The following is a 15,499-nucleotide window of genomic DNA, read 5'->3' as shown; positions in this document are numbered from 1 at the left end:
CCCCCCACCCCCCTGCCATTAGACAGGTGTCCTCTTTTTTTGGAACTGGAAAATACAGTAACCCTATTGACCACTGAACAGTCAGAGTTTGGCTGTTGGTATGGAATTGATGTGGCAGGTTTTGTAGCTTGTTGGAAACCATGAAAATCAGTGGTTATCTGTTTGAAAACTTTGCCAGTAACTACAGAGCAGTGTCTATTTAGGCTTGATAGATTTTAATCCAATATAAATAGATTAGATGTAGCTGTAGCCATTCTCAACCCCCCATTCCCCTCAAGATATAACATTTGATTTATGTTGAGTTTTGGGTGCTCCACATTTTCAAGTCCAGGATGTCTCAAGCTGGTCATTCAAAAACTGGGGGACCCAAAGGCAGTGGGCACATTTGAGAAGTCAGCTTTCTCTCTCTTGCTCACATCCTAACACACATGTGCACACACATGCGCGCGCGCGCGCGCGCGCACACACACACACACCATTAACTATCTAAGTATTTGTTTTCTTTCCATAGTGCAATTGTGATAGCAGAGTTCTTGTTACAGCTATAGATGCATTGTACCAAGTTCAACCGTAAAGTTTTATTAATATTCAGGCAGTCAAACAGTTTGATTGGCCAAATTATAACATGATTTTAAAATAGGGATTAGTTGGAGAATAATAAGATGGGTAAGGAGTTAGGTAATGGGGGACAATGGGCAATGGATAGAACTAAAAGGGAAGTATCAGACTGTAAGGGTGCTCCTAGTGCAAGTCCTCAAGGATCAGTCTTCTTGGGACTGTCTTTTTAATACTTTCATTATGGTAATTGTGTTGGTGCAAGAAGGCAGAGCGTGCTGAAAATATTTGCTGGGGGCAAAAAGTTAGGAGGCATTATCAATAAGGAAGAGAACTGAGAAAGAATTCAGTGACCTTGAGGACTGTAGTAATAGAAATAGAATGAAATTCAATAACAAAATGCAAGGTCATGCCCTTGGGGACTAACAAAAATTTCTGTTGTAAGCTGGGAGCTCATCTATTGGAAATGACTGAGAATGACTAGGTGCACTAGTTCATCACAATGGGAACAGGGGTACAAAATGACTACAAAGACAGTGAGAGGAATGGAGATCTCATTGTACTAAAGGGGCATAAAGATTCTTGACAGGTTTCTTTGGTTAGCAAAACAAAAGCTGAGATTGCTTTTGATTCCTGCTTATAAATTCACTAGAAGAGTAAATACTAATGAGTCAAAAGATACAGTTAAGATACATGACAATGGCACAAAAACAAATGGGTATCATTTGGCCATAAATACATTTATATTGGAAATTAGAAGAAAGTTCCTAAACTTTAAAACAGTGAAGTTCTGAAACAACCTCCCTATAGGAGTCAGTGGGGCAAAAAACCCAAACTACTTTTAAGATACAGCGTAATGCATTTATGAAAGGGGATATACATTGTAGTGCTTGAAATAGCGATGTGAAACATTTTTGTATGTGTTCAAGGTAAAAATACCATACTTTTTTGCATGCAGTTAATTAACACCTCTTCTACTAAATAAAGCATCCAGTTTGTTTTTGAAATACAGAATGAAGAAAGAAAGATCTTCCCTTGAAAATACTGTTAAGTGTAATATTATTCCAGGGAAAACAGGCATCTGCTGTTGAGGTGGGGAGAGAGCAAAACATTGTGGGTGCTTTGTTAACTTCTTAGCTATTGTATACAAGAAAATAATGCAAGCTGTCATGAAGTCTATGGTAAATTAATTTTAAAAGGTCACTTTAGGACTCTTTTTTTAACATTGTAGAGTATAAATTGCCCTTTTGTGTAAGTTTCATTTCTAAAGCTAGATGCTAATATTTTTGTAAACTGATTTGGGTTGAATTTATTTTAAGGTTTTGACTAGAAGCAAAACTGTTTTGTAGCACTATGAATGTTCAAAGAGTACTACTGAAGCAAGCACTTGAATATGCAAGGTTTAGCAAATGACTTATGTTAAAGTCATAGAAGTGTTGTGTTGCACACGGGAAGTCTTAATCTTATCTTGCTAAATACAAGTTTTATCTGGCTATTTTACAATGGTATCATATGCTTCAAAACACAGCATGAGGCCAAGGAGAAAGTTCTGATCAGTCAGAGAGAAAAAAAAGTTTGCCTTTTGTTTCTATGTTTTTAATCTTAATGTTTGGATTACTGTTAGTATATGGTCACATGCTTATCAGGTTAATACCAACTGATAACTTTGCACATGCTTACTCCAATTACAGAAGGTACCTATTCCTCCATATATGAACATAAATGTTTTCTTTAGAAACAAAAGCCTGGATCCTTCCTTACTGTTGTTGGTTTCAGTAGTTGCTACTGAGGAACTGGCCTCTTGCTACAGTTCTTAGAGATGGAAAATGTCTGTCATATCACTAAGCATCTCCCTGCAAGCACAGGATATACTCACTGGTAGTCCCCAGATATTAAACTGATCTTAAGTTGTGGTTAAAGTTTAAAGTGTGGCTATCTGTTCTGCACAGCCATGTACAATAATGCCTAATCATAACTTTCCACAAGTGTGTTGCCTGTGTTAGGGTAATTATTTAAGGGAAGATTGTCCAAACCAAGTACAATGAAACAATGGGAAACTCATTAACGTATCTTTCATTATACAAAGAATGGTTAATTGTTGTAACTCTTAACTATAACTAAACTGAACTGGATGTATGCTGCACCCCTTCAAGTGCATAAGTCTGCTGTGGACCAAGTTGTGGGGTGAGGTGGGCACGCTGGAGGGGAGGGACAGAATCCAGCTAGATCTAGACAGGTTACAGAGGTGAGAGGATGAGAATAGGATGGAATCCAATGCAGACAAGTGCAGGGTGCTGCATCTAGGGAGAAGGAACCAGCAACACACCTATAGGTTGGGAAACACCCTTCTGGTCAACATGGTGGCAGAAAGGGATCTTGGAGTCATTGACTCCAGGATGAATGTGAACTGCCAATGCAAGGAAACGGTCAGTAAGGCTAACTGCACCTTGTTGTGCATCTACAGATGCATCGCAGGCAGGTCCAGGGAGGTGATCCTTCCCCTCTATGCGGCACTGGTCAGGCCACAGTTGGAGTACTGTGCCTAGTTCTGGACGCTGCACTTCAGGAGGGATGTGGCTAACCTTGAGAGGGTCCAGAAAAGGGCCACTTGCATGGTCAAGGGGCAGCAGAGCAGGCCCTACGAGGAGAGGCTAAAGGGCCTGAACCTATTCAGCCTCCACAAGAGAAGGCTGAGAGGGGATCTGGTGGTTGTTTACAAACTCACCGGGGGGACCAGTGAGAATTGTCCAGGGCATCACCTGGGGTTACTAGGAATAACAGCCACAAATTGTTAGAGGGAAGGTTCAGCCTGGACATTAGGAGACATTACTTTACAGTTAGGGCTCCCAGGTGCTGGAATGGGCTCCCAAGTGAGGTGGTACTCTCTCCTACCTTGGGGGTCTTCAGGAGAAGGCTGGACACATATTTGGCTGGGGTGTTATGACCACAGCACCCCTTCCTGCCTGGGGCAGAGGGTCAGACCTGATGATCTGTTTAGGTTCCTTCTGACCCTAAGCGCTATGAAACAATAAGATATAACTAACAAGTTTTTCACCTATGATAGAGATGCCAGAGAGTGGACAGAGAATGTGTGTGGGGGGTGTCAGACTTATTGCCATTATAATGTTCTCCTTTAAATTGGTGCCTGGGGCTGGTGCTCTGCTTGCCTATCCTCAGTTTATGCTACTGAGTGCTGGACCTAGAAAAGGCTGTGCACTCACCTAGAGTATACACTCATCTGAACCTAACACAAACAGTGCTCATTTAGTATTGTCAGTACTGGGGTATTGGCAGCTTTCAAACTGACTAGTTACCCTCATTTTCAACGGTTCTAAGACTTAGCTTTGTGGCTGCTATTAGGAGCCTGGAAAAGGTTAGGGGCTTAAGGGCTGTTAATACCACAGCACTCAGTGTGGTGTACTGAATGAGCATTGTTTACAAGGCTGTCAGTGCTATGGTATTAGCAGTTCCCAAACTGACTATCTCCTGTCCTTTCCAAGATCTCTGTTAACAGTCCTCTGATAGCTGCTACCCTTGGTGCAGCCAAAGCCAGCACAAATTAGTTAAAGTAGGCAGTTATGCAGTTAATTAGATTGCAACTAAGTTACAAAGGAGATAGTGGAGATGAAAAGTGCTGCATTAGTAGTAATAGGCAACAAATTAGGACTGGCATTTTTGTTATGTAGAGACGTGAATTATAGATTTATATGGCAGGCACATAAGTTAAATAAATTGCGGTCCCCCTCACTCTTCTTTTTTGTCACAGGTCTGCAAAACTCTCAAACCTTAAGCAGAAGGCAGGGCAGGATGGCACCTTTATAATAGTAGTCCCCATATACACTAACTAAAACTTTAGCTTAATCACCAAGGCATGAATAATTCCAGCCTTATTCAGCAAAGCACATATGCCTATGGTTAGGTGCATGACTTTGCATGACTTCAATGGACTATACAGATGCTTAAGATTAAGCATGTGTTTAAGTGTTTTGCAGAATCAAGGCCTACTTCTGTCACCTCATTACATACATTTGTAAGAATATAACTTCGTACTGTTAATGTTTAATGTTAGTAACTGAAATGCAGAAATCCCCAATGTTTCCAAAAAATTGACATGTGTAATATATTCAGGTATTTGAGAGTAAAACATGAATTCTTTTTCTGTTCCTGCCTGATGTTCTTTTGAGTTTAGAAAATCTAGTGCTGTAGACACTCTGATCCTTTTTGCTAGAAACTAAGCAGGAAGGAACCAAGAAACAAATAAGGAAATACTCATTTTGCCCATAATTTTGGGTCAAGTTGAAGTGTTGTAGGAGCAAGCACATTGTCATATTTTCTAGTGTAGCATGATGCTGCTGCCAGAAAATGTTGTGGTGCTTTGTCATTTAAAACTCTGTGTCTTAGTAAGCACTATAAAGTATAATAGTAATGACTGGTACTGGGACCTCTACACAACATAGTGCCCCAGTGAGGCCTCCTCCACCCCTACAGCCTCAGCTGGTCCACCACTTTAAATGACAACAGGTAATAATATAGCAAGCAGTACAGTAGCACCAGCAGCATCTCAGGCAGCCATACTGTCACAGAGCCTTTCTTTCTTTTCCTGCAGGAGCTTCTTCTCTAGCAGCTGCCAGAGAAGTCTCCCTGCCAGCCCCAGCCCTGGGGCTTAGATGTGCCTACCCAGGGCCCTGTGTCTTTCCAGTCAGGTGCTAGGGGTGTTGGTCTAAGGACATAGCACTGGCAGACAAGGTCCTTTCCTGTGGGTCAATCTAATCTGGTATGTTTTAGCAGACCAACTGAATAGTTACAGAAATATATCTTGGCAAGCTTTTGGTTTGAAAAACCCTTTGTCAGGCTGAGGAAGTACCTACAGTTTGTGTGTGTGCTCTTCCTGGATGAAAGGAATAGTAAATAAGCCAGAGGCTGGCCTGCAATTCAGGTAAGAATGCCAGTCAGTGGAAATGAAAATGGAGGCATCAGGGGGTGAAGGACAGGCTGGGGTGGGAAGGAAAGGGGGATGTAGCAGCGCAGGTAAAAGTGCAGAGGTACCTGGGGAGTCAGATGTCTGGCAGGTTGTAGTGTGTCATAAATCCATTGTCTATATTAAGTCCATGAGTTTCTGTACCTAGGAGGCTGATGGAGTGAAGTTCCTAGGCCTGGCTCTGAAAAGTGGTTTGTAAATTCAAATCAGCACTGAACCTTGCTAACCTAACCTCATCACCAGAACTGAAGCCAACTTCCTACAGCTCAAAACTCAAAACCTGCCAATGATCTCCAGTACCCTCACAAACTGTACACCAGAATCTATCAAAGACAAGAATACCCATCTACCTGTGGGGACATTCCTCACAAAGAACCTACTCTGTTTCTAGTCTCTCAGGCCTGATCCTGAAAGGAAATTTACAAACCACCTTTCACAGCCGGGCTGATGAACTTCACTTAGTCAACCTCCTAGGTACAGAAAGCTGAGCTGAGCTCATCTGGAGCCTCACAGCTCTGCTGCAACCAGCAAGCCTCTGGCCTGTCAAAGACACTATGGGTCTGGGCTTTCCCCAGCCAGGCCTGTGTGCGTGCATGTGGTAGCTAGAGGTTATGGTGCCTCCTACCCACCTTTCACCAGGGGGATCCTCAGTCCTGGCATTTCCTGGGGCTGCTGTGCTCCTAGCAGTTCCACCAGGCCTCCCTGACCCTGGCAGAGTGCAGTTTTAGTGGTCCTGCCCAGGACCTGGGGTCTTCTCTTTCCCCATAGCCCCAGGCCATACCTCCAAGTTTGTTCTGTCACGGAAGCTTGGCAGGGACATGTTCTTCCCCTGCTGGCTGGTGATGAAATGAGTGCCCCCTCCAGATAAGAGTGGGCCATTAACTGATTTTAAAAAATGAAAAAGGGAAATAGGTATGGACAGAGTGAGGAGGGTGGCATTCACTCTGTCTGTACCTGGAGCTTGGGGAACCCCGGTAGCAGGAGGTTCACCTTCAAGAACCCCAGCTGCTCCACCAAACCAGGATCCAAGCAGATGCAGTGGGGTGTCACAACAACCCACTGATGCTGGACACCGTCTCGCTTGGAACACTGGTCGGTGGACAGGACAGGTGCTTGTGGGCAGCTGTGGCCAGATCTAGCCACATCTGGCTGTGGCTTGCCCAGTAGGCCAAGGGGTTGCACAGCAGTGCCTCCACATCCTTGGCAAGATTGGCAGCCACAAAGGCCTGCGCGCTATCTGCCTGATGGTAGAGTCTGGTGGCTCTGGACCCCACCATAGAAGCCATGCCCTTGGCCCACATTGGCAGCTCCTGAGGTGGAGGAGGAGACTGGCTGGTGGATGGCATGGCAGCATGGGACAGTGGATCCCCCCCTTCCATGTCCCACCTCCTCCACTGTTCTGCTTCCCTGACTCTCTTCACCAGCAACTTCATCCACTGATTCAGGGTTTAGCTGCTGCATATGCTGCCCTTCGCTCTCAGGTCATACATGGCAGCCAGCACATGGACTGTACTGGCCTGCAAGGGATTAAGCCATTTCCTGATGCCGTCCTTCAGCCATCTCACCAGTGCCTGCACATCTGGTGACAGCGGCTTGTCCCAGCCAGGAACATTGATCCCCTGGAAGCTCCCTATTTGGCTTTGAAGTTTCCTTACTACAGGGATCACTTGGCTAAGGAGGGCATTGGCAGTGCTGAGGGTCTCGGTGGCCCCGAGGAAGGGCTTGACGACCACCGAGATCTGGGAGATGGCATCCCACTCAGCTGTGTTCAGGGGCTCACTGATCCCAATCTCCCCGAGCAAGGCCATCTCATGGATGGCCTTCTGTTGCTCCACCAGCCTCTCGAGCATCAGGTATGTGGAGTTCCACTGAGGCTCCACATCCTGCATGATTTTGCGCTGTAGGATGTTCAGCTCTACTTATTTGTCCTGTAGCATCTTGTCCCCCTTGATGCTCTGGTGGAAATAGCCTGCCACTTTCCTGCCTTGTGTAGCTCCTCCCTCAAGTACTCCCTGCATGCCTTGTATAGGGAGGGTACCACTGTCTTGCTGAAGGTGTTGCATGTGGGCACTTGGTAGGATGGGGCCAGGAGCACCATGAGCCACCTGAACTAAGGAGAAAGGCTGGCCATCAACAGGAAGCATCTCCCCAGTGCTCTGGGTGATTTTCTTGCCCTTCTGTTACCAGATTTATCCATCACTTTGGGGTGTGCTAATTTATTACAGATATGTTTCTAGGGTCTTTGTAATTCTATCAATGTGCTACTTGTGTTACTTGTGTTTCTATATGGAGCTGTATATCTCCCTTCTGCAAGTCCTCACCCCCAGTGGAGCTATCTTGCAGGACTCGGTTTCAATGGGGCTGGGTTCCTCCAGTTACCAAATCAGTCATGCACACAAACACACACAGAATAATGTGACATGCCTGACCTGGCCGGGTTGATCAGCATGGACAGGGTGACACCCTCATATGCCAAGAATCAGTTCATCAGAGCAACAATAAACTTCAGTCAGACACAAGCACATAGGTAAACAGAATACCTCTGAATCCGGCTGGGTGTCCATCTGACACCCTTGTGGACTAGCATTCAGTTCATTAGGGCACATCTGAGTCAAACTGGGTCAATCAGCCTGTACAAGCTGATCCCCTTGTGTGTTTCAAACTCAGCATATCCCTATCTTTAGCATTTTGATGAGAAGACCCCACAGTATTTCTGGGCTTCACAGGGATCTTTAGCTTAGATAAAAAGTGTTGCTGCAGAGCAAGTGGGGAAGGAGAAGTAGAGAAGGAAAAATGTACCCAGTTACCACCAGTCTGACTATAAAAGTTATTTATTGCTAAGTATATGAAATATATAATGGTACTAATAGTAATAGACATGCAAAGGAAAACAAACACAAACAATTACAATACTACCCTCGTTTCACTAAGTATTTGGGGAAACAGCTTAAACTTAACTAATACAGTTCAGGTTCAGAAATTTCTGGCTAGAGAGAAAAGAGAGAGAGAGAGCACGAGAGCTGGGATCTCACGAGTCTAAGGCACTCAGGTTTCAATGCTGACAGGTAAAGTTCTTAGCACAATCCTTGAAGGGAGATTATCTGTTTCTTCCAGCTTCTCGAGAACAACAGTGGATGGTGTCAGAGAGACTTCTTCTCTTGAAGCACGCACCCACTTTGCTGTTTTTTTTTACAGATTTATATACCCTCAGTTCAGCTTCTTCAAAGCAGTTTTAATAGTGTAAATAATTGTCTTTTGTATTGACAAGGGGTTATCTGGTTTGGAACATCTCAAGGAACTGATTGATAACCAGGAAAAACATAAGGTTAAGGAGTAACCAGACACTTAGGAGCCAGCTTGAAATTCCTATGGATAGCAGATATACTGAATGGGATACCTCATTGTTTCTTCAGAAACGATAGATAGCTTGCAGCATCAGGGTTTTGGATTTTTATCTGATGTGAACAAACCTCAGCTTAGCATGACTTTTCCAGGTCTTACTGTAGTCTTTTAACAGACTTAAGGCAATTATTGGAGTGTTCATAACCTTTTGTGGGGAGGACTTCCACCAGTCGTCTCGGGAAAAGCATGACAACACTTGTGGTCAGGGCTCCAGTGGGCTGGATGCTGTGATGAACCCTTTACCATTGTTCAAATGTTGCCCATACCCCCCTCCCCCAACTTGGTCTTTTTGCCTGAGCATTCCCTAATCCAGCAACTGAGTTTTAGTCAATCAAGTTTAAATAGGCCTCTCATAGTGGGACCGGGAAATGTACGGCCTGAGATGCCTATTAAACTTTTACTTCTGCTTAAAGGTGTGTGTGCGGTGGGGGGAGTCCATTGTAAATCCAGATTAGAATTCGTCTGATAAATGCTGAGCTGGGTGTGTGTAAATGTGGGTTGATTAGCTTTTGGAGCACAGATTCCCCATCATGCAGTACTCCCCTGCTTATCTGATCCCAGAATTCACTGCAGTCTTTGCTTTGGGTTTTCTGTTCTCTGTTTCCCATGTAAGTGAATGGTCATCTGGTTCCATTTTGGATCCAAATGAGACCTAGGGCAGTTGCTCCCGTATCTGGAGGGCTTTAGGTACGTCTCCCACTGCATCTTAACCAGTTTTGTTTAGGTGGTGGTGGTGGGGGAGTTCTTTGTGAGTCAGACAGGCTGCGTCCTGTGCCAGGATTCCCCAGGAACACAGAGCTGAGAGGTAAAACCTTGCAATGCACCCCACTTCCTGTCCTCCTTTCCCCCACTGTTCCAGGGTGACCTGCCATTGCTTTGGGAGGATGGGGGCTTCAGATTGAGAGGGGGACTTCCCTTTGGGCAGACTCCCACTGGTGCCAGGCTGAGGAGGAGCAAGGGCTAGGGGGTGTCACTGTGGAGATGCATCAGCATCCTCATGGTACACATATGTTTTGTTCCCTTGCCCCAGCTGGTTTTGGCTTGGCAGTGGAGGCAGATAGCATATGTGGGATCATCTGCGAGCTCAAAATGATCCCAGACCACACTACCTGCTCACTTCTGGGGTGCGGGTGCATGTGTAGATGCTGCATTTCCCCCCTCCTCAGCAGACAGAGACACAGCAGCATGAGGAGCAGACTCAGCTGAGTTGCTTGCCTCTGCAGCCTCTACCTCAGCCTCCTCTGAAGTGTCTTCTGGGGAAGGAGACCTGGCTGTAGGAGAAACTTGAAGTGTGGAGGAGACGTGTTCTAGTGCTGCTGCTTGTTGTCGTGGTGGGGGGTGCGGTTATGGCTGGTGTTCTTGGAGGGGATGCAGTCTCAGACACAGATAGTGGCACTGGAACTGGTCCCCTCTCCTTGCTGCTTGTGGAAGCCTCATCCCTGCTAGTTGGAGGAAAGAGGCTGTGTCCCAGTTTTTTAGTGGGGGGGAACTTGCACCTCTCCCTCTACCCCAGGGGCAGGCAGTTATTTGGGGTGGAGGGCCACTTACCAAGTTTTGGCAAGCTGTTGAGGGCCGCATTTTCCTTTCTGGTTCAGGGAAGCAGGAACAGCTCCATGGTCCCAGGTCAGAAGCTTCTGCTAGGTCTTGCTGCTGGGTCCTGCCACCAGGACACTAATCACAGTCACTGGCCAGCTACACAGGGCAATATGAGAGCAGTCCTTTCCCCCTATTTCCCCTCCCTCTCTTTACTTTCTGTTTCCCTGCAGGCAAGTCCAGTTTGATCTTCAAAACTCAAAATGTTTTGAAATTTTTGAAATGTTTCAACTGCCCTCATTTCATTTCAAGGCTGTTTCAAAGCACTCTTGTTTCATTTAGATTTCACTGTTTCGAGCTCAAAACGAGTCAAAACAGCATTAAAATGAAACAGGCAGTGAAATTTTGCAGAGCCCTAGTAAGTATATTGAACTCTTGCATAGGAGAAGAGAAATGCAGATGTTTAAGTACAGACGTTCAGAAAGCTTGTGGCAAAAGTGTTTCAACTATGGCACTTTATTTAAAGCACTTTAACTTACAAGTGGGAGAGAGCTGAGCAGACTTTCATTGTTTTGGTGGAGAGGGCTTGAAGCCTGCCTGCACTGGCTGAGGCCAGAAGGCTTGGGGCTCGCCTGCACACCTCTCAGGAGGCACCAGAGCTGCCCCTTTTCCCAGCCCTGCCCCCTCCTTGCCCCCTCCCCCACCAGCTGGTGGCTGTCAGCAGTGTCTAGGCGGAAGGGAGCCCATGTGCTATGTGGACCCCTGCAGATTGCTGGGTTGGGCCTGGGGGTGGGAGGGCGTGGGCTGGTTCTGTGTGGCATGGTTTTCCCCCTGCTCCCCCTGCCCCAGCCTCTTGACAGCTGCAGCAGGAGCTGCAGCATGGGGATGCCTGGCCCAGATTTTGGCTGTGCTGGGAACTGGGGGTGGGGGAAGGGAGCCTCTGTACCATGTGGACCCAGCCCAGCTTGCCCAAGCCTCAACTTATCAACCGGGGGGAGAGAGAAGTGGGCTCTCTTCCACCCCTCCTGTCTCCTCTCCCCCACAGTTCCTGGCATGGTGAAAAGCTGGGCCAGCCAGAATTTTCCTGGCTGCCCCTGTCAAGAGGCTGGGGTGGGGGGCAGGGGAAGAGAGCCCTCCTGCCATGCAGCTCCCCCAGATTGCTGGGTTGAGTCTGGGGGAGGGGAGCAGCCTGGGTCCCTGTGATGGGTGGGAGCTTCCTTTCCCCCCTGCCCAGCCTCTTGACAGCTGCAGCTAGGAACTGAAGCATGGAGCTTCCTGACCTAGCTTTTTGCTGTGCCAGAACTGGAGGTGGGGGAAGGGAGCCCCTGTGCTGTGTGGGCCCCACCCCCCAGATTGCTGGCTGGGGAGGGGGGAGGGAGGGAGCCCTGTGATGTGCAGACTTGGCTTAGCTTCCTTCCCCCAGCTCAAGACCCAACCCAGCAATTGGAGGGGGGTCACAAGATACAGGGGCTCCCCCCCATCCCCCCAGCTGTGTGGAGAGGAAACAGAGTCTTTTCTGTCTCCTGTCTGTGAAAGTCCAGGGATGGTGTTGGGCTGGTGCTCACTGGGAGCCGATAAGCACTGACTGAGGCTAACAAGCTGCCCAGCCAGAGGCCCCTGGAGAATGCACCTTACTTTGAATCACAATGGGATGTGGTACAGATGTTCAGTAAAGTGCTTTAACCTAAAGTGCTTTGGTCTGATACCGCATCCTTCCTGGGTTAACTTGAAAAGTGCGATCCACTACTTTTAGTGCTTTATGTGCCGTGCACCTCTGTCCTTTTACAGCTGTAAAGTACTTTTTATGCGCTTAATTCACGGTAAGTGTAACATCTATACCTAACCACAGTGTTAAAACACTGGATGATTGAAGGTATGATTCTGGATAGATAACTCCTGCTGAAGTGAGTGGGAGCTTGGGATGTGCAAGGAATGTACATTGGGTTCCCAGATGTAATTAGATGTTGCCATTTATCTTACTGAGTTCACTGATTACTTTCAAAGACACTTCTGTCCTGCTAGAATAGCTTCAGTAGCTTTTCTTCCACACATTTACCTGGGTGACTCACTGTTAGCAGAAGTTAAACATGTAGCTCTGCTGCATTTTACTGGCATAAACAATGTCTTAAGAACAATGAAGATTTCTCATTTAGGGTGTGAATACGTTACTGCTTTGCAATTAAACTGCAGGGGAGATCTTTTTAAATAAAAAATTTCTGGAAGTCATTTGTTCGAATGTATGTTTTAATTGTATGTAGCTGCATAGTGGGCATGTATTTAGTTAAATTTTACAGATAAAGGGTTTTTCCAATTCAACAAATTTAGCTGTTTGTATAAGAGAGCACTGTTAATTATAGGTTTCAAATATTATAGCATGGTGACATAATTGGTATCTGTATTATAGCTGACATACTGATATGTTTGTCACAAAGCCCCCATTTATGGCTGTCATACCTGGAATCAATTTGTATACTGAAAAAATACCTTACCATGTGAAGCATAAATACTGGGATGTAATCCAGAAGATTTGACCTACTTTTCTTAGAATTAAGTGCCTATGAGTGTTTTGATTATAGTTTAAAGTCAAAACTGAAAAAATCAAATTGGTTACCATTACATGTTCAGAGTAAAAGCTATTGCTAGTAGAGGTCAACAAGAGATTTCTCCCTACACACACAGATGCTTACATTCATTATGGAATTTCCTACTTTTTTTTGAAGTGTTCTTGCTTAGGTACCCTTGCATGAGGTGGTTTTTGGGTCAGAATTTTCAGAAGTGGCTAATGATTTTTTGGGTACCTCAGTTTTTAATTCTTAGTTCAAGATTTCCAAAAAGGGACAAAATGTTGAGCATTTACCTTATAAAAAAACCAAAAAAACCCAGGCTCCTTTAAACTGTCTTACACTAGGAAACCAAAATGAGGTACCCCAAATCTCTAACCACTTTGAAAATAGGAACTATGAAAGCGTACATGTAAGCAGCATGCTATTTCTATTATTTTTCATTGCAGAATAGTGAAGTTAGAGGACCAACAGGCATTTCCATGCTTAATGATTTGTTCCCAGAGCTCTGGCTGCAGCACTTTTATGAAATATCAGAACTGGAAGAGAATTTTGAACATTGACAAATACATGAATTCATTAATGATTATGCTCTATGCTCTGTTTTGCTGCTAAAAGCTTATATAGAGAAACATGGCGGCAGTTTGCATGTTATGTAGGAGTTATGCCATGATTCAGTTTGTAAAGCTGTGTGCTGTGGCATTCCTAGATAGGCCTGCCTTGGCACAATTTTTGGTGTCCTTGTTCATATGCCAGTGCATTCAGTGCTCATTCTAGCTGTCTTGGCCAAATCTTTTTTTTTTTTTCCTTGTGATATGCAAATTAGAATTTGGGAAATGCTTTTTCTATTCTTTTTTGCTGTTTGTCAGTAATTAGAAACTGTTAGAAATTGGCTGAGTGCTCATCTAATTTTTAGAGTTTGCAAATGAAGTCTTCAAGTCTGGAATGGCTCGATTCTCAGGATTTGACATTTTTTACACACTAGATTCATTCTAAGCTGGGTCCTGTCACCTTTACTCTCAGCAAGTGGTACAATACTTTACATAGTAAGTAGTCTCATTGATTTCAGTAGTAGTACTCAGTTTGAATAAGGGACTGTTCACTGTGCTGAAGGCTGAATTTGGCTCAGACTCAACTTCGAGCCACTGTAATTGTTTGTTACTACAATGGTAGTTTTTGTTGATTCAACAGTGTTTCTGAATAATATGATTATTTGCCCTTTTGACCAGCTACCTGATCTCCCTTTAGAGACATCTTTCTGTTAGTCTGTTTGAATATAGTAAACATTGCTGGGAGCAGTAAATGTTATCGTTCTTGCTGCTATTTGTGAATGGATTATTTAAAAACACAAACACATCAAGGAGCCCAGTTTTCCTTTACTATTGGTGGAATGTGAAATTTGCAGTAACACATTCTGAATTACTTTGGAAACTGGGCAGAGAAATAGATATACTCAATCAGATAGTGTTTAAATTCAGTTTTTAAATCAGTGGAGCCAAAAATGAGATTTCCTGCAGACTTTAAAGGTGGTTGTTCTATAGAGTAACTGATTTGAAATGTCAACCAGATAACAGTCTTTAAATTTCATTTATGTACATGATAAAATATTAATGCATGGAAACGTTAAGCTGCAGGTGAGCTTCTTTCCCCTGCCCTCAAACCCAAGTTTTGTCTTTTATGAAGGGTGAAGGCAGTCAGCTTTGCGTGACTGTCTAACTTGTTTACTGTTGTCTTTTAAGCTTCACCTCTCTTTGACCTTGATGTTCACATGTTAAAAAGCTGAGAACAAACAGGCAGGTGAGAGCATTAAAGCAGGCAGGTGAAAACACCTCATTTAAAAAAAGAAGCAAAACAGGTGCATCCTGCCTGTCTGTTAGTTAATGGTTCACTGCATCATTAGGCATCTTTTGCTTATCAACAGCCTTCCAAGGTACATTAAAACACTTTTCAGGGAAACTGTTTTTTCTTTATACTACTGTGGTGCTTAGAAGCCACAGTCAGAATTTGAGACACGTGTGTTGGATGCCGTACATGAAAAGAGAAGGGAGATGTTGGAAACACTGGTTCAAAGCATTTTCTTTAACCCTGGGAATAAAAAGCATGTTTAGACACACTTGTTCAAATCTTTAAAAAAATGCAGGGAGTGATGCATCTAAATATCTTTGTAGATATGGATCTATTTCAGGGGCGGGCAGTTATTTCGGGTGGAGGGCTGTTTACCCAGTTTTGGCAGGCTGTCTAGGGCAGCATGGGTAGCCCTGCCCCTTGACAGGTGCCCCACCCCCTGGTCACCATCTTGGGACCAGTGTCCCAGGGCCAGCACTGGTGGGGCACAAAGTGGGGCACAGGCTGGCAGGGGTTTGTGGAGCCTGGCTGGGCTGCACCAGCAGGGAGAGGGGGAAGCTGGCCCGGCTCCATAGCGCCCCTACCGGCTGGGACCCCATGCTCCTGCCACTCTGCTCTGGGCCCC

General features: G+C 45.1%; 1 protein-coding gene across 5 annotated transcripts in view; it reads left to right on the top strand.

Annotated features, from left to right (window-relative positions):
* ARHGEF28 (Rho guanine nucleotide exchange factor 28) overlaps window positions 1–15,499 on the top strand; it is a 221,277-nt gene that overhangs the window by 77,916 nt on the left and 127,862 nt on the right. The window lies entirely within an intron of this gene.

The sequence above is a fragment of the Crocodylus porosus genome, unplaced genomic scaffold (genome assembly GCF_001723895.1).
Source record: "Crocodylus porosus isolate Cpor-Errol unplaced genomic scaffold, CroPor_comp1, whole genome shotgun sequence".
NCBI lineage: Eukaryota > Metazoa > Chordata > Crocodylia > Crocodylidae > Crocodylus > Crocodylus porosus.
Note: the sequence above shows the minus strand (reverse complement) of the source record. Positions and strands in the feature narration are given on the sequence as shown.